Genomic DNA, 21,027 nt, shown 5'->3' with positions numbered 1-21,027 from the left:
CTACCACTGCATGTTGAGCACATGGGCAGAGTGCCCAGTCCTGGAGGTGGGTGTGGCATGGGTTCTGTAGCTCCAGGACGTAGTTTTCCCTTGGTTTCTTCGGGTTCTTCTCATCAGGTCTTGCATGGACTTGGTGCTCACGAGGTGGGCGAGGATGCAGAAGGAATGGGACTGGCCTGTCCCAGACTTCGGCTGCCAGTCTCCTCTGTCCTCCATCAGCCACTACTGGCTGAGCAGCTGCCCATTCCGATGCAGGGCACTGTCAGCGAGCAGGTTTGCCCCGAAGGGCCAGGTGTATTGTTGAGGGAAGCACTGGGTGCAAAGGTGGACTGCCTGGGCGGGGATGGGGGGGTGTGGGGGTCCATGGTGAGGGGCCAGGGCCTTCTGCTGTTTCCTCTGAGGGGGCTGAGCCCTGCTGAGACCAAGGCTGAGGCTCTCCCCACAGGTGTGGATCTTGTTCTGGGCTTCTATGTGAATGAGGCCCCCTGCATTCTCAGCATCAGTACTCAGCACCCAGTCTGCCCTGGCCATGCTGGCCTGCGCAGCTCTACCTCCAGGACTGAGTGAGCCAGGAGATGGAGCAGGGCACATTGAAGTCCTTGCCCACCTGTGACCAGAAGCCCCACAGTGCTGGCCCCTCCAGCACCACCTTAAAGGAATCCACGGTGCTGCTCCTGCTGGGATTGTGAAGTGATTCCCAGGTGGCGCCTGTGGGCAGAATGCCAAGTAATAAATGGAAAAAAAAAAAAAAGATAAATTGAACATCATCAATATTGAAAATGTTTGTACCTTGAAGGACTACATCAAAAAAGTGAAAAGAAAATTAAACAAAGGGAGAAAATATTTGCAAGTCATATATTTGATAAGGGATCTCTATACAGAAATGTAAAGGTCTCTTACAACTCAAAAATAAACAGACTAATAATTTTTAAACATTGGCTAAAGATTTGAATAGATGTTTCTCCAAAGAAGATATGGAAATGGCTATTAAACACAAAAAACTTATCAGCATCATCAGTTATTCAGTTCAGTTGCTCAGTTCTGTCCGACTCTGCGACCCCGTGAATCGCAGCACGCCAGGCCTCCCTGTCCATCACCAACTCCTGGAGTTTACTCAAACACATGCCCATCCAGTCAGTGATGCCATCCAGCCATCTCATCCTCTGTTGTCCCCTTCTCCTCCTGCCCCCAATCCCTCCCAGCATCAGGGTCTTTTCCAATGAGTCAGCTCTTCGCATGAGGTGGCCAAAGTATTGGAGTTTCAGCTTCAGCATCAGTCCTTCCAATGAACACCCAGGACTGATCTCCTTTAGGATGGACTGGTTGGATCTCCTTGCAGTCCAAGGGACTCTCAAGAGTCTTCTCCAACACCACAATTCAAAAGCATCAATTTTTCAGCACTCAGCTTTCCTCACAGTCCAACTCTCACATCCATACATGACCACTGGAAAAACCATAACCTTGACCAGGTGGACCTTTGTTGGCAAAGCAATGTCTCTGCTTTTTAATATTCTATCTAGGTTGGTCATAACTTTCCTTCCAAGGAGTAAGCGTCTTTTAATTTCATGGCTGCAATCACCATCTGCAGTGATTTTGGAGCCCACAAAAATAAAGTCTGACACTGTTTCCCACTGTCTCCCCGTCTATTTGCCATGAAGTGATGGGACCAGATGCCATGATCTTAGTTTTCTCAATGTTGAGCTTTAAGCCAACTTTTCACTCTCCTCTTTCACTTTCATCAAGAGGCTTTTTATTTCCTCTTCACTTTCTGCCATAAGGGTGGTGTTATCTGCATATCTGAGGTTATTGATATTTCTCCTGGCAGTCTTGATTCCAGCTTGTGTTTCTTCCAACCCAGTGTTTCTCATGATGTACTCTGCATATAACTTAAATAAGCAGGGTGACAGTATACAGCCTTGACATACTCCTTTTCCTATTTGGAACCAGTCTGTTGTTCCATGTCCAGTTCTTACTGTTGTTTCCTGACCTGCATACAGGTTTCTCAAGAGGCAGGTCAGGTGGTCTGGTATTCCCATCTCTTTCAGAATTTTCCACAGTTTATTGTGATCCACACAGTCGAAGGCTTTGGCATAGTCAGTAAAGCAGAAATAGATGTTTTTCTGAAACTCTCTTGCTTTTTTGATGATCCAGCGGATGTTGGCAATTTGATCTCTGGTTCCTCTGCCTTTTCTGAAACCAGCTTGAACATCTGGAAGTTCACGGTTCACATATTGCTGAAGCCTGGCTTGGAGAATTTTGAGCATTACTTTACTAGCATGTGAGATGAGTGCAATTGTGCGGTAGTTTAAGCATTCTTTGGGATTGCCTTTCTTAGGGATTGGAATGAAAATGGACCTTTTCCAGTCCTGTGGCCACTGCTGAGTTTTCCAAATTTACTCAGTTATTAGGGAAATGCATATCAAAACTCTAGTGAGATATCACTTTACACCCACTAGAATGACTGAAATGAAACACAGTAACAATTGTTGCAAGGATGTAAAGAAATTGGAATCTTCATACATTGCTACCTGGGCTGTAAAATAGCATAGCTGCTTTGGAAAACAGTTTGGCAGTTTCTCAAAATATCAAACATAGAGACAGCATATGATCTAACAATTCTACACCTAGTTATATACTCAAGAGAATTGAAAATCTTCATCCCTGCAAAAAACTGGTACATTAATGTTCATAACAGCATTATTCATCATAGTAAAAAACTAGAAAAAGCTTAATTGCTCATCGCTTGAAGAATGGATAAATGAAATATGCTATTCTATATAATGGAATGTTCAACAATAGAAAGGAAGAAGTACTTATAAATAGTAAGTGTGGATTATCCTTATAAATTATGCTACATGAAAAAAGTCAGTTACAAAGGCTGCATGTTGAATGATTTCATTTATGTGAAATGTCTAGAATAGGCAAATCCATAGACACAGACAGTAGATTAATGATTGCTGGGACTGGGTGGAGGAGAGAATGAGATTATTGCTAATGGGTACAGGGCTTCTTTGGGGGTGATAAAAATGTACTGAAAATAGATAATATGATGGTTGCACAATTCTGAATATACTAAAAATCACTGAATTGTACACTTTAAAGGGGAAATTACATGATAAATGAATTGTACCTCAATAAAGCTATTACTTAAGAAAAGATAAAAAGTGAGGATTAATACTCATCCACTCAGCATAAATAATTTCACCATACTACAGTGAGCATCCTTTTGCGAGCCTACACCTTTATATGCTTTAAATGAAAAACTCAATTTGTTGTCATTACTATCCTGGATATTAATTAAAAAGAGAAAAAATCAATATAATTCACCACATTAACATAAAAACATTAAAAAACATACAATTGTCTAAGTGGATGCAAAAAAAAAAAAAAGTGACAAAATTCAGTACCCATTGCTGAGAGAAACAGCAAACCAAGAATATAAAGGAACTACTTCAACCTGTGGGGTGGAAGTGGCCAACTAATACTGTACTCAATGGTGAAAGACCAAACATATTCTCTCTTTATTTCTTTCCTATTGTGCCCCACAACAAATTGCAACAAATTTAGTGCCCTAAAATAACACTCATTTAAAAATTACACAGTATCCATCAGAAGTCCAGGCCGGTGTGGCTCAGTTTTTTCTCTGGATTTTAACAGGTCAAATTTAAGGTTTCAACCAAGCAGAGCTGGTTTTTTCCCTGAAGGCTCTGAGGATGAATCCACTTCTAAGTTCATTCAGGTTGTTGAAAGAATTCAGTTCTATGCAGTTTTAGTATCGGAGTTCTATTTCTTTGATGGTTGTCAGATGGAGATTGTGCTCAGCTTGCAGAGGTCACTTGTGTAACCTGGCTAATGGCCCCTTTCCTCCATTTTCAAAATCAGCAATAGCTAGTCAAGTCCTTCTTATGCCTTGAATCCCTTTGACCACCCATTCTTCTTCATCTGTCATCTACTACTTCTCCCTACTACTTCTCCTTCTTCAGCATCTCTCTGACTCACTTTTCAGCCTTCTTCTTCCACTTTTAAGGATTTATGTAATTACATTGGACCCAGCACGATAATCTTCCTAATTTAATGTTGAGCTGATTACTACCTTAATTCCATCTTTAGAGCCCCTACACAGCATACCCAGGTTTGTACAGACATACCTTACAGATATTGTGGATTTGATTCTAGACCACTGTAATAAAGGGAATATCACAATAAAGTTAGTCACACAATTTTTTTTGGTTTCTCAGTGTATGTAGAAGTTATATTTATACTATAATATAGTCTAATAAGTGTATAGTAGCACTATGTCTTTAAAATATATGTATCTTAACTAAAAAATGTTTTATTGCTAAAAAAATCTAACCATCATCTGAACCTTCAGCAAGTCATAGTTTAGTTCAGTTGCTCGGTCTTGTCCAACTCTTGGCAACCCCATGGACTGTGCATCAAGATCTTTTCCAATGAGTCAGTTCTTTGCATCAGGTGGCCACAGTATTGGAGCTTCAACTTTAGCAACAGTCCTTCCAATGAATATTCAAGAGTGATTTCCTGTAGGACTGACTGATTTGATCTCCTTGCTATCCAAGGAACTCTCAAGAGTCTTTCTCCAACCCCACAGTTCAAAAGCATCAATTCTTCAGCACTTTCTTTATAGTCCAACTCTCACATCCATACATGACTGCTGGAAAAACCATAACTTTGACTATATGGACCTTTGTCAGTAAAGTAATGTCTCTACTTTATAATATGCATTCTAGGTTTGTCATAGCTTTTCTTCCAATGAGCAAGTTTCTTTTAATTTCATGGCTGCAGTCACCATCTGCAGTGATTTTGAAGCCCAAGAAACTAAAGTCTATCACTGTTTTCATTGTTCCTTATCTATTGGTCATGAAGTGATGAGACCATATGCCATGATCTTTGTTTTTTAACTGTTGAGTTTTAAGCCAGCTTTTTCACTCTCCTCTTTAACTTTCATCAAGAGGCTCTTTAGTTCCTCTTCACTTTCTTCCAGAAAGGTGGTGTCATCTGCATATCTGATGTTATTGATATTTCTCCTGGCAATCTTGATTCCAGCTTGTGGTTCATCCAGCCCAGCATTTCACATGATGTACTCTGCATATAAGTTAAATAAGTAACAATATACAGCCTTGATGTACTCCTTTTCCAATTTTAAACCAGTCAGTTGTTCCATGTAATGTTCTAACTGTTGCTTCTTGACCCAAATACAGATTTCTTAGGAGGCAGATAAGGTAGTCTGGTATTCCCATCTCTTTAAGAATTTTCCAGTTTGTTGTGATCCACATAGTCAAAGGCTTTAGCATAGTCAGTGAAGCAGAAGTAGATATTTTTCTGGAATTGTCTTGCTTTTTCTATGATCCTACGGGTGTTGGTAATTTGATCATTGGTTCCTCTGCCTTTTTAAAATCAGCTTGAACATTGGGGAATTCTCAGTTCACATACTGTTGAAGCCTAGCTTGGAAGAATTTTGAGCATTCCTTTGCTAGCATGTGAGATGAGTGCAATTGTGTGGTAGTTTGAACATTTTTTGGCATTGCCTTTCTTTGGGATTGGAATGAAAACTGACCTTTCCCAATCCTGTGGCTACTGCTGAATTTTCCAAATTTGCTGGCATATTGAGTGCAGCACTTTCACAGCATCATCTTTTAGGATTTGAAATAGTTCAGCTGACATTCCATCACCTCAGCTAGCTTTGTTCATAGTGATGCATCCTAAGGTCCACTTGACTTCACACTCCAGGATGTCTGGCTCTAGGTGAGTGATCACACCATCATGGTTATCTGGGTCATGAAGATCTTTTTTGTATAGTTCTTCTGTGTATTCTTGCCACCTCTTCTTGATATCTTCTGCTTATGTTAGATCCATACCGTTTCTGTCCTTTATTGTGCCCATCTTTGCATGAAATGTTCCCTTAGTATCTCTAATTTTCTTGAAGAGATCTCTAGTCTTTCCCATTCTATTGTTTTCCTCTATTTCTTTGCACTGATCACTGAGGAAGGCTTTCTTATCTCTCCTTGCTATGCCAGAACTCTGCATTCAGATGTATATCTTTCCCTTTCTCCTTTGCCTTTTGCTTCTCTTCTTTTCTCAACCATCATCTGAACCTTCAGCAGGTCATAATAGTAACATCAAGACCACTGATTACACATCACTACAACAAATATAATAATGAAAAAGTTTGAAATATTGCAAGAATTGCCAAACTGTGACACAGGGACATGAAGTGAGCAAAGGCTGTTGGAAAAATGACACCAGTAGAGTTGCTCAACACAGTGGTGCCACAAACCTTCAGTTCCTAAGAAGTGCAATATCTGCAAAGTGTGATGAAGGGAGGCAGAATAAAATAAGGTATGCTTGTATTTGAATGATCAGAAGATGGGAATCTTAGGGGACATTTTTAGAATTCTACCTACCAAGTCCTCTAAGAACAGGAACAAGACATGGATTTCACTATAATCACATGTATTCAACATTGTATTGAAGATGCTACCCAGTGCAACAAGATAAGAAAAGTATACAGATAAGAAATTACTTTATTTATGATGTCATGAACATCTAGTTGAAAATTCCACAGTATATAAAAAGGGGACTAAAATTAACAAATGAATTTACTAGAATTGATAAATGAGGATACAAAGCCAACAGGAAAATCAGTTATATTTCTATGTTAGTGACAATTATAAATTAAATATTTTTTAAAAGAACCATTCATAATAGCAACACAAAATTGAATACTTATTAATAAATAGGTGCAAGACCTGTATATTGAAAACTGTAAAATAATAAAAATATTCTGGAGATAAGGTAAAGAAGACTTAAATGATTGGAGACATATGCCATGTTCATGGATCAGAGGACATAATATTAAGTTTGTACTTCCTAAATTGATCTATAAATTAAATTCAGTCCCGATAAAAATTCCAGTAGGCTTTTGTAGAGAAAGTGACAAGCTTATCCTAAATCTATATTGGAAATTCCAAGGACTTAGACTAACCAAAACAATTTATAAAAAGAAGAACAAGGTTCACTATCTTATTTCAAGACTTATAAAACCACAGTAAAAAATCTCAAACAACAAAAGACAGCCCATTTTTTTTAAATGGGCAAAGGACTTGAACAGACATTTCTCAAAAGACTATACAAATGTCTGAAATGCATATAAAAAGATGCTCAATTTTATTGGTACTTAGGTAAATGCAAATCTTAACCACAATGAGATACTCTTCACTTTCACTGGAATGGCTGTAATTTAAAAAAGCAAACCAAAACAACATGTATTGTTGAGGAAACAGAGAAATTGGAATGCTTGTGCATGCTGGTGGGAATGTAAAATGCTATAGCCACTGTGCAAAATAGTTATGTCATTTTTCAGAAAGTAAATATAGTATGATCATATGACCCATTAATTCCACTGGAAGGCATATACCCGGAGAAGGCAATGGCACCCCACTTCAGTACTCTTGCCTGGAAAATTCCATGGGTGGAGGAGCCTGGTAGGCTGTGGTCCATGGGGTCACTAAGAGTCAGACATGACTGAGCAACTTCACTTTCACTTTTCACTTTCACGCATTGGAGAAGGAAATGGCAACCCATTCCAGTGTTCTTGCTTCGAGAATCCCAGGGATGGGGGAGCTGGTGGGCTGCTGTCTATGGGGTCGCACAGAGTCAGACACGACTGAAGTGACTTAGCAGCAGCAGCAGCAGGCATATACCACAAAGAACTGAAAACGGATAAACAAATACTTGTACACAAATGTTTATAGCTGCACTGTTCACAATAGCCAAAAGGTAGAAACAACCACGTCTTATTCATGGACGAATGAATAAGCAAAATGTGCTATATACATACAATGGAATATTACTCAACCATAAAAAGGAGTGAAGTACTGATACATGCTACAACATGAATCTTGAAAATGTTATGCTACGTGAAAGAAGCAAGATACAAAGTCACATATCTATTATTCCATTTATATGAAATGTGCAGATTAAGTAAATTTGTAGAGACAGAAAGAAGACTGATGGTTGCCAGGGCTAGAAGGAGGAGAAAAATCAGGAGAGACTGCTTATGGGTACTGAGTTTTCTTTTGGGAAGATAAAAATTATTAAATACATAGAAATATTTATAGATGTGTGTGTTATCAAGGTGGTATACATGTATATACTTCCTTGCTCTGTCAGCTGAGAAGGCCTGAAAGTATAATAGCAATAAGCAAATCTGTTGCCCGGATCTTTGTTTCTAATATCATTTTGCAATAAAAGGAACTAGGACTTCTTGGAGAAATGTCTGATTCTACAATTAGAGCAGGAAATACACAAGATAAGCCTGGAGCATTTTGTAAGTCCAGAAGGTGAAAGTGAAAGTCACTCAGTCATATCAGACTCTTTGTGACCCCATGGACGATACAGTCCATAGAGTTCTCTAGGCCAGAATACTGGAGTGGGTAGCCTTTCCATTCTCCAAGGGATCTTCCCAACCCAGGGGTTGAATCCAGGTCTACCGCATTGCAAGTGGATTCTTTACCAGGTGAGCCATCAGGGAAGCCCCCAGAATGTAAGGAAGTGCTCAAAAAACAAAACAGAATAGAACCAAACCAAAAGAAGGGGGATGAAAAGAAAAAAAACTTACATTGCAGAACCCCTTGAACAGCAAAATAAAGTCACACTGGATGACAACCCAAAGTATAGAGTAAATATTCATGAGTACATACTGATATAGGCAAGTGATTAAATTAGTAAACAAATGGGAATAATAGATAAGTTATCAGCACAAAAGAATACAAAATAATTTATGTAGCTTTTCCAACCTTAAGGAAGTGAAACATGACTCCCTGTTCTATAAGTTTGAGCTTCATATAGTGACCTTCTTCCTAAGAGTTATGGAAAGGGAGAAAAAGTATCAGTGGGGAAGCCTTCCAAACACTACCTTAGCCAAATGATCAAGGTCAATAGCAATGAATGAATAATGTTAGATTATAGCTCTAACTATAAAATAAATATCATGTGTCCATGGTGATACAAATAACTGATTGAATAAACAAGGAGAAAATGAATGGAGGAGAAAAAACAAGTTTCCCTTGTAGAAAAATTCCAAATAATTTATGTAGATACTCTGCCCTCAGACAGAGGGCACATAAATCCCAGCTGAGCCTGGTGATTACCTTTCAAAGAGTAGAGTACAGAGAGAGGAAAAAACCATGACTTTGGGCTGGAGAAACATAATCAACACCACATCAGCGAGGTGACCAAGGCCAACATCAACAGTGGTAAACAACACTGATAATATGTACCTTTAATATGATGTGAAAAAAAATGGCACTTTATCTCTGTAGTCTAAAGCCCCTGTTAGTCTAAAGCCCTAAGGCCTATATTCCCAGTCTAATCATGAGAGACACAGCAGCAAATTCCAATAGAGGGACATTCTACAAAATACTTGACTAGTACTCCTCAAAACTGTAAGATCATTAACATAAAAGAAGTCTGAGAAACTGTCACAGCCAAGAGGAACCCAAGGAAACAGGATACATGGGATTAATATCTTGATAGGATTCTGGAACGGAAATATACATCAGTTAAAAATCTAAGCAAACAAGTAAACTATAGACTTTAGTTAATAATATCTGTTCATTAATTTTAAGAAAATACCATAAGATTTTCTTATGTAAGGTGTTAATAACAAAGGAAAATGAATGAGGGAGTCTATGGAAACTCTCTTACTATATTCTCAATTTTTCTGTAGATCAAAAACTTTTGTAAAAAACATGTATATGGGAAGTGGCTTATATTCCTACTAATTAAAGAAATCCTATTAATAAATGCAAACAATAAAAAAATGGGCAAATGACTTGAACAGATACTTCTCAAAAGAAAATATATGAATGCCCAGTAGGTGCATGAAGTAATTAATATGATTAATCAGCCTCGAAAAGCAAAAGTAAAACCATGATGAAAAAACCACTGTAAACCCACCACAATAATGAAAATTAAAAAGACTGAAAAGACCAAATGTTAGCCAGGATGTATAACTCCTGGGATTATAAAATGGCACAACACTTTTGGGAAATTTTGACAGTTTCTTATAAAACAAAACAGTTCCAATTTTAGTTACTTAATCTCCAAAATGAAAAAAAAATGTGTGTAAAACAGCTTGAACATGAAAGCTTATTGCATTTTCACTCACAGTGGTCATGTATGGATGTGAGAGTTGGACTATAAAGAAAGCTGAGCGCCGAAGAATTGATGCTTTTAAATTGTGGTGTTGGAGTAGACTCTTGAAAGTCCCTTGGACTGCAAGGAGATCCAACCAGTCCATCCTAAAGATCAGTCCTGGTGTTCATTGGTAAGACTGATGCTGAAGCTGAAACTCCAATACTTTGGCCACCTGATGTGAAGAGCTGACTCATTTGAAAAGACCCTGATACTGGGAAAGGTTGAGGGCAGGAGGGGAAGGGGACGACAGAGGATGAGATGGTTGGATGGCATCACCGACTGAATGAACATGGGTTTGGGTGGACTCTGGGAGTTGGTGATGGACAGGGAGGCCTGGTGTACTGCGGTTCATGGGGTCGCAAAGATTCGGACACGACTGAGTGACTGAACTGAACTGAACTGACTCACAATAGGTGAAAACTGGAAATAATCAAAATGTCCGTCAATGTTTATCTTTATTGAATAAAGAATTTGTGTTGTATTTATAAAATGGAACATTACTAAGCAATAAAATGGAAAAAACTACTGATAAACCCTAGTGATATGCATGAGTTGAAAGAAGCCAGAACATTATGCTAGATGGAAGAAGCCAAATATGAAATAATTCATACTGTAATGTGTTTTATATGATGTTCTGGAATAGGAAAAATTAATCTATGGTGGGAAAAAATCAGAAAAATTAATTCTAAGAGAATAAAAATTTATTCTGAGAGAGGTATATGGATGGGGGGCATGAGAGGACTTTCTTGGCTGATTTAAATGTTCTGTAACTAAACATGTGTGGATTACCTGGATGTATGCGTTCATCAAAAGTCATTATATTTTAAAGATATGTGCCTTTCACTATAAATTTTACCTAAATAAGAAACTCTTACGGGATAAACTTGAAGAACAAATAGAATTTTGAATTAGTAATTTTAATAAATTGAACAATTATTTTTAAAGAACCCTTGAATATTCTTTCTGTGTTTAAAAAACTATCAACAGAGACTTTAGAAAAAAATTCAAAATTAGATAATTTTCTCCAGAGATTTTTGCTGAGAAGAGATGGAAAGAAATATTATGACAGATAGAGTCATATGTGGAGTCAAAGGAAAGTTATTTTACTCGTTTATATATAAAGTTTCTGTTTTGAATGAATCTTAGGTTTATATAAGTGCTACAAAGATAGTCAAGAGGCCCTATATACCCGTTACTGAGTTCTCCCTAATGTTTATATCTTACATAACCATTTTACATTTATCCAAACTAAGAAATTGACATTAGTACAATATTATTACTAAAGTAGAAATTTTATTGAGATTTCATCAGTTTTTCCATTGATTTTTATTCTATTCCAAGATCCAGTTCTGGATACCACCCCATTCTATTTCATTAGTTTCCACTAGTATATAACTGCTTCTCAGTATTTCTTTGTTTTTCATGACTTAGATAGTTTTGAAGAGTACTGCTGAAGGTATTTTGTAGAATGAGTTTATGTGATATATTCTGTTCTGTGTTTCCTTAGATTCTATATTCATCTATTTAGCATTCATTACTCACAGAGCCAAATGAATGGCCAAAGTTCTTTGCGTTTCCCCTATGATTCAGCCTTCATAGGCGCATGAAAAATCATTTTTTTAATAAACTCTCGAGCCAATCTAGGTCCATATCCCCAACCATCTCCTTTATCTAACTCTCATATACCAAGTCAGTATTTCCTCTGCCTAAAATCACCCAAGGCCAGGTACTAGACGTCCTATAGGTCAGAGTGTATTTACATTATTCAAATTAGTCAATCCTAAGCTTTCCCTCTGCCCTGCCTTGCCTTTTCCGTGGAAAACACAATGAAGATTTTAGATCATGCTTTCTATATTCTAGTCAGTGGAAGCAAATCACTAAATCCAGCATACCCTCAAAAAGATCTATCAATGTCCACCTTTTGGTTGAAGAAATATCAAAGAATTTATGGACATATGTTAAAAATGCACCACAATTATTCATAAATATATTGGGGAAGGTATTTCAAGGCTATACACTTATCTGGTCTCAAAGTTTTTCCTACAAATTATAGCATTCATCCATGGATCTTGCTTGAAACAGTTGTTAGTGTGGTATTTTAATGGTGATTTTCTATTTCCCTCATCCCTTCTTATTACTTGAAATTCTTCTATAAAGATTTATCCTTTCTATTTGTTTATTTATTTTCATCAGTATGGACTCATGGATATTTCTTTTGTATTTGGTGTATAATCAACAGTATCAGTATTTTGTAGTTTAAATTTTTCAGGCTTTGGCTATTGGGAGCCTATGTCCTTTTGACATGCCTTATGCATTTTGTTTGTTTGTTTATTTGTTTAAGTATTTCCTCACTTTTGGGGATTATATGATGCACCAAGTTCATTTTGTCTTTTTCCTGCCTAACTCTGAAATCAAACAGTATTTGTTTACATATCAAGATCTTATCTCTGTTAGGTATGGTTGCTGCTTTTAGGCTGTCTGTAGACAGAGCTAGGAAATTTGTGTGTGCTTTCTGAGTCAATTCAGTTATGTCTGACTCTTTGTGACTCATGAACTGCAGCCCGCCAGGCTCCTCTGTCCACGGGATTCTCCAGGCAAGAACACTGTTTGGGTTGCCATGCTCTTGTCCAGGGGATCTTCCCGACCCAGGGATCGAACCTGCATCTCTTACTTCTTGAGCATTGGCAAGCAGGTTCTTTACCACTAGCACCGCCTGGAAATAAATGTACTACTTAGTATAAATAAATGTGTGCTACGTCATGTGTACACACTGTGTGTGTATCCTTCAAATTCATTAGTCTTTTTTCCACAATGCCAAATCTTCCATTAATCCCATTCATTGAAATCTCATCACAGTGATTTGGTTCTTTTTTTAATTTCTAAGTGGAATTCAGTTGTAAAAACTGTTTGAATGTCTTTCTATGCTGATTATAACATCTTTGTCAGGTCTGCATCTTTTTCTAATGATTGATTATCTTCATTTTTATGTGTTGTGTTTTCCTGTTCCTGTCTGTACATGCCTGGTAATCTCTGATTGGACACCAGACATTGTAAACTTTTCTTTCCTGGGTGTTAAGATATTTCTGTATTCCTATAAACTATCTTGAGCTTTTCTCTCAGATGCAGTTAAGTTACTTGGAAACAATTTGATTCTTTTGAGCCTTGGTCTTATGATTTACTAAGTGGGTCAGAGCAGTGCTCAGTCTAGAGCTAATTATTCCACACTTCTGAGGCAACACCTTCCTGATTTATGCCCCTGAATTATGAAATTTTTGCAGTCTGCCTAGTGGGAACAGTCACTGTTGCCAGATCTGAAAGTTCCAGGCATTTCTTTCTCTGTAATCCTTTCCGATAGTTCTTTCCACGGCTTCGGGTAGTTTCCTTACACACATACGCTGGATAATGATGGGGACCCTCAATGCAGTCTCTGAGGCGCTTTCTCAGTGCAGCATTCTCTTCTCCGGTCTTTCGTCCCTTGAACTCCAGCTGCCATGGCCTCTTCATCCTCTCAGCTACATCTCCTCAATTTAGGAAGACTGCTGGGTTCTGCCTTCTCCCCTTAGTTTCCCCTGTTTGTTTTCTGTCTGTCAGGGACTACTGTTGTTTGTTTTCTGATATCTAGTGCCTTGAAAACTATAGTAACATTGAAAACTTAATGCAAAAATGTGAGAGGAAGTTCTCTAAGCTGAGGAGAATAAAGCCAGAAAGAAACTCAGATTTTCAGAAAGGAACAGTAATATCCGAAAAGTTAATATGTATGTAAATACAAAGACTTTTTCTTCTTATTTTAAAATATACATATATACAATATATGTACACAGATGCACATATTTAAAGTACATATAGCTATTTAAAGCAAACATAAATACTGTTTTGAAGTTTATAATATATGTGAATATAATACATTACATATTCATACTACAACTATAGCCTAAAGGATGAGAGGTTTCATGAGCCAACTGATTGCATAGTTAAACTATGTTTTATGTAAAGTGATATTAACTATGGGCTTCCCTGGTGGCTCAGCTGCTAAAGAATATGCCTGCAATGAGAGAGACCTGGGTTCGATCCCTGGGTTGGGAAGATCCCCTGGAGGAACGGCTACCCGCTCCAGTATTCTGGCCTGGAGAATTCCATGGACTGTATAGTCCATGCGGTTGCAAACAGTCAGACACAACTGAGCGACTTTCACTTTCACTTTTTAAGACTGAGAAAATTTAAGAATATATTTTTTAATCTCTGTTCAGTTCAGTCGTTCAGTCGTGTCCGACTCTTTGTGACCCCATGGACTGCAGCACGCCAGGCCTCCCTGTCCATCACCAACTCTCAGAGTTTACCCAAACTCATGTCCATTGAGTCGGTGATGCCATCCAACCGTCTCATCCTCTGTCGTCCCCTTTTCCTCCTTCCTTCAATCTCTGTAATGACCACTAAATATTTAATGCAAAGAGGTATAACTAAAAAGCAGTGGATAAATAAATTAACTTTTAAAAATTAAGCTATTTCACTAAATAAAGCGAAAGGAAAAATGGAGAAGCAAAAACCAGGTAGCACGAGTAGAAAACAAAATAGTGAAAGGATGGACTTAAGATGTATTAATAATTACATTTCATAATAAACATAATAAGACACTTAGGAACACTCCAAGTAAAATGCAAAGATGATCAAATTGGATAAAGAAGCAAAACCCAACTATATGCTGTGTAAGAAGCACTATAAGTGCAACTTAAACAACTGTCAACTTAGACTATAGTATACACAGGTTGCTATATATGACCCTTATGGTAACCACACACCAAAACCCTGATACACATACCAAAAAAAGGAAGAGAAAGAATACAAGAACACTAAAGAAAGTAATGAAATCACAATAAAAGAGAACAGAAAAAGAAAGGAGCAAAGAAAAACTACAAAATAACTAGAAAACAGTGAACAAAATGCAATAAATATACCTATCAATAATTATGTTAAATGTAAATGGATTAAATGCTCCCATCAAAAGACATAGGATGGCTGAATACATAAAAAAAAACAAGACCCATAGGTCCATATTGCTAAAAAGAGACTCACTTAGATTAAAAAAGGTGTGGTATATACTTGCAATGAAATACCATTCAGTCATGAAAAAGAATGAAATCTTGCCATTTGCGACCACATGGATGGAACTTCAGGGCATTAGGCTAAATGAGGTAAGTTCAGTTTCACTTATATATGAAACCTAAAAATCAAAATGAACAGAACAAAACAGAAACAGACTCACAGATATAGAGAACAAACTGATGTTTGAAAGAGGGAAGAGGAATCAGTGAGTGAGGGGGATAGGTGAAGGGGATTAAGAGGTATAAACTTCCAGTTATACATTAGTAAGCCATGAGGTGTAACGTACAGCATAGGGAATGTATATACATCACAATAATGCTGTAATGACTGGTGATAGATGATCATTAGACTTGTTGTGCTGATCAATTTGTAATGTAGATAAATGTCAAATTGCTATATTGTACAACTGAAACTGAAATTTTGTATGTCAACTACACGTCGGTTAAAAAAATAGGAAAAACATTTATGTTTCGAAAAATTTATTTTGACATTTAACATTTGTTTCCTGCAATTCAACAAATGTGAAATATCTAAAACATAGAGTTGGAGATGATTAACCCCTAGATGGTATTTAATAGAAGATGTACATCTAAAATTTTATTTTACATAGACCATAGATTTGTACATAAAAAGCAAAACTAAAGGTTTTAGAAGAAAATATTTGAATACCTGTGACTTACCATTAGGCAGAGTTTTTGGAGGATAAGACACAGAAGAGCAATAACTATAAAAGAAGAAAAATATATGAATTGAACATCATAATTAAAAACTGCTCGAGGAAATAAATAATACAGCCAAAGAATGGGATAAAATATGCATGAAAATTATATCTGATAATGAACTCATATTCAGAATACATAAAGAAGTCCTTCAACTCCATCATAAGAAACAAACAACCCAGTAAAAACAGGGAAAAGATTTGAGCGGGCACTTCACCAAGGAAGATAGGCAAATGCTTAGTAAGCACATGAAAAACCAAGATCTGGGTGCATGGTATGCTGTTGCTGCTTTAATACCATTGTTTACATGATTGCGGACAGAACTAAGAAGTATTTTTTTTCTTTAAATCATGAGTTAATATTTGATATTTCTAATTCAATTGTAACATTATAACATTTTTCCATACTTGATTTTATTTTATATATGGATCTCTTTCACAGTGAAATCTTGTTTCCTAATTTCATGAATATACTTGTTTATTTGCTTTATTCTAGAATTATATTAAAAAGTTTCAGAATTACAATACTTGTGTAACTACTAAGAATATATTAACCAAGTAAAGTTTAAGTTTTCTTTTTTAGTTCCTCTTGTCTTTAGAATATATTTCACTAAGGATGTACAAAGTACTTCTTCAAAATCTACTTCAATCTCAATTATTTTCTCCTTTGTTGTATCAGTATGATCTATAGTTAATCTGTTTCTGTTTAGTAATGCATGTCATAAGAATGGTAGAATATAATCATTTTGCAATTCCCAGTTCTATAAGCTGATTCAAGTAAGGATTGTCATTGTATGTTAAAACCTTTGGCTATAACTTTGTCAGGGTCATGGTATTCACATGGCCTCAAAATAACACCCCACACGTGATATATTTGCAGTTACTGCTTAACCAATTGATCAAACATAACAACACCAGTGATAGGACAACCTGATATTATGTTTGCTGAAGTGATGCAATAAAAAATACACAAAGTCACTGGCCAAAATATTTAATGTGAATCTAATCATGAGGGTAATAATAAGACAAATCCAGAATGTGGGACAGTCTACAAAATAACTGGCCTGGATGCTTAAAAAATGGCAATGTCATGGGAAGTAAAAAAAAAAAGACGTAGTGAAAATTGTTCTAGATTAAAAGAGTCCTTAGAAACATAAACAAATGCAAAACAAATCTTGTAGATTAAAAAATACAAACTTAAAAACATTTTTTTTGAAATTTGAATAGCAATAATAATATGATGATGTAAAATTATTGTTAATTTTTCAGGTTAGGTGATGGTGTTGTGTTTAAGTAGAGGATATTCTTTTTTTAGGAACTTCATGCAGAAAATTTTGAAGTGTTTCAGTGCCTATAATTTACTATCAAATGGCTTTGCATATATATATATGTATACACACACAAACACATGTAGAAAGAACTAAAGCCAGGTAAAACATTAACCACTGGTAAATATAGATGATCATATAGGGTGGTATAGGGGTGTTTATTTTAGTATTCTTTCAACGTTCTATATGTTTGAAATTTTTTCAAGAAAAGAAAGGTATAATTCAGGACAGTTGGGGTAATCTGAGTTGCTGTCGCCAGGTGGTGCTGATGCTTTTCAAATAAAGCCAAATAAACAGGTCAAATATTTATTTAGGAAAAATGTGGATGGGAGGGATTACAGACTATAAATCCAGCTTTTAAATTTTGCCAGTATTCACTCTTGCTTACTTTATTATGTCCTACATATATTGAAGCGTCTTAGCTATAAATTTTTTTTAGTCTCACAGTCCGCCTCTCTTCTGCCCTTTTCTGTTTCCAGGCCCTTACTTCTCAGGAGGGCTGCTGTAATGATTCCCAATGCAAAACCTGCTTTGATCCACGCTGCTGACACAGTGGCCTTCCTGCAGCATTTCTCTCCCCTTCATCAGCTCCCCACTTCCTTCCAAATAATTTCCACTCCTCAGCAAAGTGTTCAAGGTTGATACGAATCTGCTTCTCCAGTGTATCTCCCATTAAATTTGTCTTATATTAACCCTACTCATGACACACATTGATTGCGGTCTTTTTTTTTTCCCAAATGAATTTTAGATACTTTGCTGCCCTTGAGTGTTTCCTCTCATATGTCTCCATATCCAAGGTGCCCTTCTGCCCAACACTAGACCAAGTCTGACCTTATTTTCATCAGAGCCAGATTAAATGTAATTTTCTTTATGTAATCTTCCCAAGCAGCCCACTCAGAAATCTTCCCACAGCACTCTCTAATTGTCTTAATGACTTATCACATTTTGTATTATGTAATAATTTTGTGTGAATACTAAATTACAAACACTTTCAAGGAAGCAGTTTGTCTTTATAGCCTCCACATTGTGTTTAGTTCTATGTGGCATTCACTCAAGGTTAGTGGAATTGAATTTCAGGATTATTCAAGCTAGTTTACAGAAGTGGTGAAAGTGCTGACTGATCACCACCAATTGAGAGCCTTACTCTGGCTTTTCATTTCACAGATATGCAATGAAGGGCCACTATAGTGAGAAACCAACCTGGATGAAGGATGTTCATGGCTTATCAACTACCACTAACCGAAAAATTAACAAATTTGAAGGAAAATTTCCACTCAATTTGACACTTTATATGAAAACTCTTAAATCTTCTTACATCATTTGATGTATATTTCACTCCTAGGTAAGAACATGATAAGAATGTTCAAAGATTTGTTTGAAGAATATTTGGAAGGACATATTTATAAAAGATAAAAATTGGAAATAGCCTAACTAGTCAACAATACAGAGGTGGTTAAACAAATTCATACAATTACTGTGGAGCCATTAATAATATTTAATGAACTGAGACTTCTCTAAATATTTAGAGAATAATATTTAGGGACATAGAGGGGTCTGATGTATTAAGTGGAAAAAAATTACAGAATAGTGTTGACATCATAATACCTTTTAATGGAAGGAAAAAATACATACACATAGAAAAACCAAACATGATGGCGGAGATATTTGTAGGTTTGGGGATTATTTTTAATTTTCTGTTCCTTTTCAAGTTTTAATGATGAGCAGCTATACTGAGAAAAAAATAACAAAATTTATTTTTAGAAAATAATTATGTCTCAAAAATTATTCTATTCTATATATAAAATTCAGTATACATACAGTATTCAGAATATATATGGTATACATAAAATTCAGTAAGACAGGGAGGAAGTTCGTCTCTAATACTAGTCATTGGGCCTCACATAGAACCAGGGGATTGGAAGGGTCAAATGATGACACAAGAGAAGACAGTATGAGAGAAAAGGTGAGGAACCCAAAGAGGGTTAAGAAGTACGGTTACCACGCTTAGGAACAGAGGGACACAGGAGGACAAGTAGGAGAACCAGAGAAATCAATTAGATACCAAGATTGTAATGTAGTAGGAAGATAACTGCGCTTAGAAATCTGATAACAATACTTAGTATTTTTTAAATGTGTGGATATATTTATACGTTTTGGTCACACCATGGCTTATGGGATCTTAGTTCCCTGACTTGGACTGAACCTGTGCCCCCTGCAATGGAAGCATGAAATCTTAACCACTGGACCTCCAGGGGAGTCCCGAGATTAACCTAAGGAACTTCTGAAAGATGAGACTGTAACCATAACCTCTCATCCCAGAACCAAGTCCCCAGCAGATGTGGGAATAGGTAGGGAGCCAGGAAAAATTAATCTCTTTTCAAACTTCTCAAGTAATTCTTTTCAAAAAGTAATTTATTTGTGCTAGGTCTTCATTGCTGTGCTCAGGCTTTTTCCAGTTGCGGTGAGAAGCAGGGGCTGCTCTCTAGTTGCGGTGCACGGGCTTCTCATTGCAGTGGCTTCTCTTGGCTTGGAGCATGGGCTCCAGGCACATGGGCTTCAGTAGTTCTGGCACACATTCTTCAGTAGATGTGGCGTGTGGGCTCTAGAACACAGGCTCAGTAGCTGTGGCACGCAGGTTTAGCTGCTCGGTGGTATGTGGACTCTTCCTGCACCAGGGATCAAACCCATGCCCCTTGATTGGCAGGTGGATTTTTACCCCCTGAGCCACCAGGGACGTTCTTCTCAGGTAATTCTCATGTGCATATATGCTTCAGAGTCACTGTTTTAGATGAGTGCTATTATCTCAGCTAAAGCAGTTAGGCCACAGTAGGCAAAAATGCTGGTGGTTACACTGAAGAGGCACTTCGATTGTAGTTGACATGGGCAACTGGGAAATAAGAGTGGTAGAGAGGCCTCACAGCAGGCAGCAATCCCCAGTGGCTGAGCACCATCCAAGCCATGCCACCACTGTCTGCAGTACACAGTGATTCGGACAGTAGTGCTAAGTCACTTCAGTCATGTCCAACTTTTTGCTACACCATGGATTGTAGTCCACCAGGCTCCTCTGTCCATGGGATTCTCTAGGCAAGAATACTGGAGTGGGATTTTCCTGACCCAGTGATCGAACCTGAGTCTCTTATGTCTCCTGCATTGGCAGGCAGGTTCTTTACACCAGCACCATCTAGGAAGCCCTTGGACAGTAGCAACTGTAGATACTTTGTAAACAGCAGGCTGCCAACCACACAAGAAGGCAGTTACTCTATTCTTATTTTAAATTACAAAAAAAAAAAAAAAAAATGCTTGAATTTATCACCAGAATGTCATTTTTGAATATACAAATTCAAATGGCCTGATGAGCTTTGTGAAAGGCTCCCAGATAAGCTAAATGGCGGAAACATGTGGAGGGTACCAATTGCCTTGACTGGTCCCAGTGGGGCAGTTCATGGGTCTGGGAACTGTTTGTGTAAAGGGTTAGGATGGTGGTATGGGAGAAGCACACTTCACGATCAGGTTGCAAGAAGCATCAATCACCTGAGAAAGTTTGTCCATCAGCTGTTGCCTGTGGAAAGAGGAGTGGATGGAGGGGACGCAAGCAGGTTTCCGTTGGGACATCACAAGCTGCCTTTTCCACAATGGGGTCTACCTGCAACTTTGTACAACCCA

At 37.3% G+C, this 21,027-nt stretch overlaps 1 pseudogene; it reads right to left on the bottom strand.

Moving 5' to 3' along the window:
- LOC110140447 (PDZ and LIM domain protein 7 pseudogene) lies at window positions 1-3,411 on the bottom strand (annotated as a pseudogene).
- Window positions 3,412-21,027: the final 17,616 nt, after the last annotated feature.

The sequence above is a fragment of the Odocoileus virginianus genome, chromosome 4, assembly GCF_023699985.2.
Source record: "Odocoileus virginianus isolate 20LAN1187 ecotype Illinois chromosome 4, Ovbor_1.2, whole genome shotgun sequence".
NCBI classification, from domain to species: Eukaryota; Metazoa; Chordata; class Mammalia; order Artiodactyla; family Cervidae; genus Odocoileus; species Odocoileus virginianus.
The sequence above is the reverse complement of the archived record's forward strand: the minus strand, read 5'-3'. Positions and strand labels throughout refer to the sequence as shown.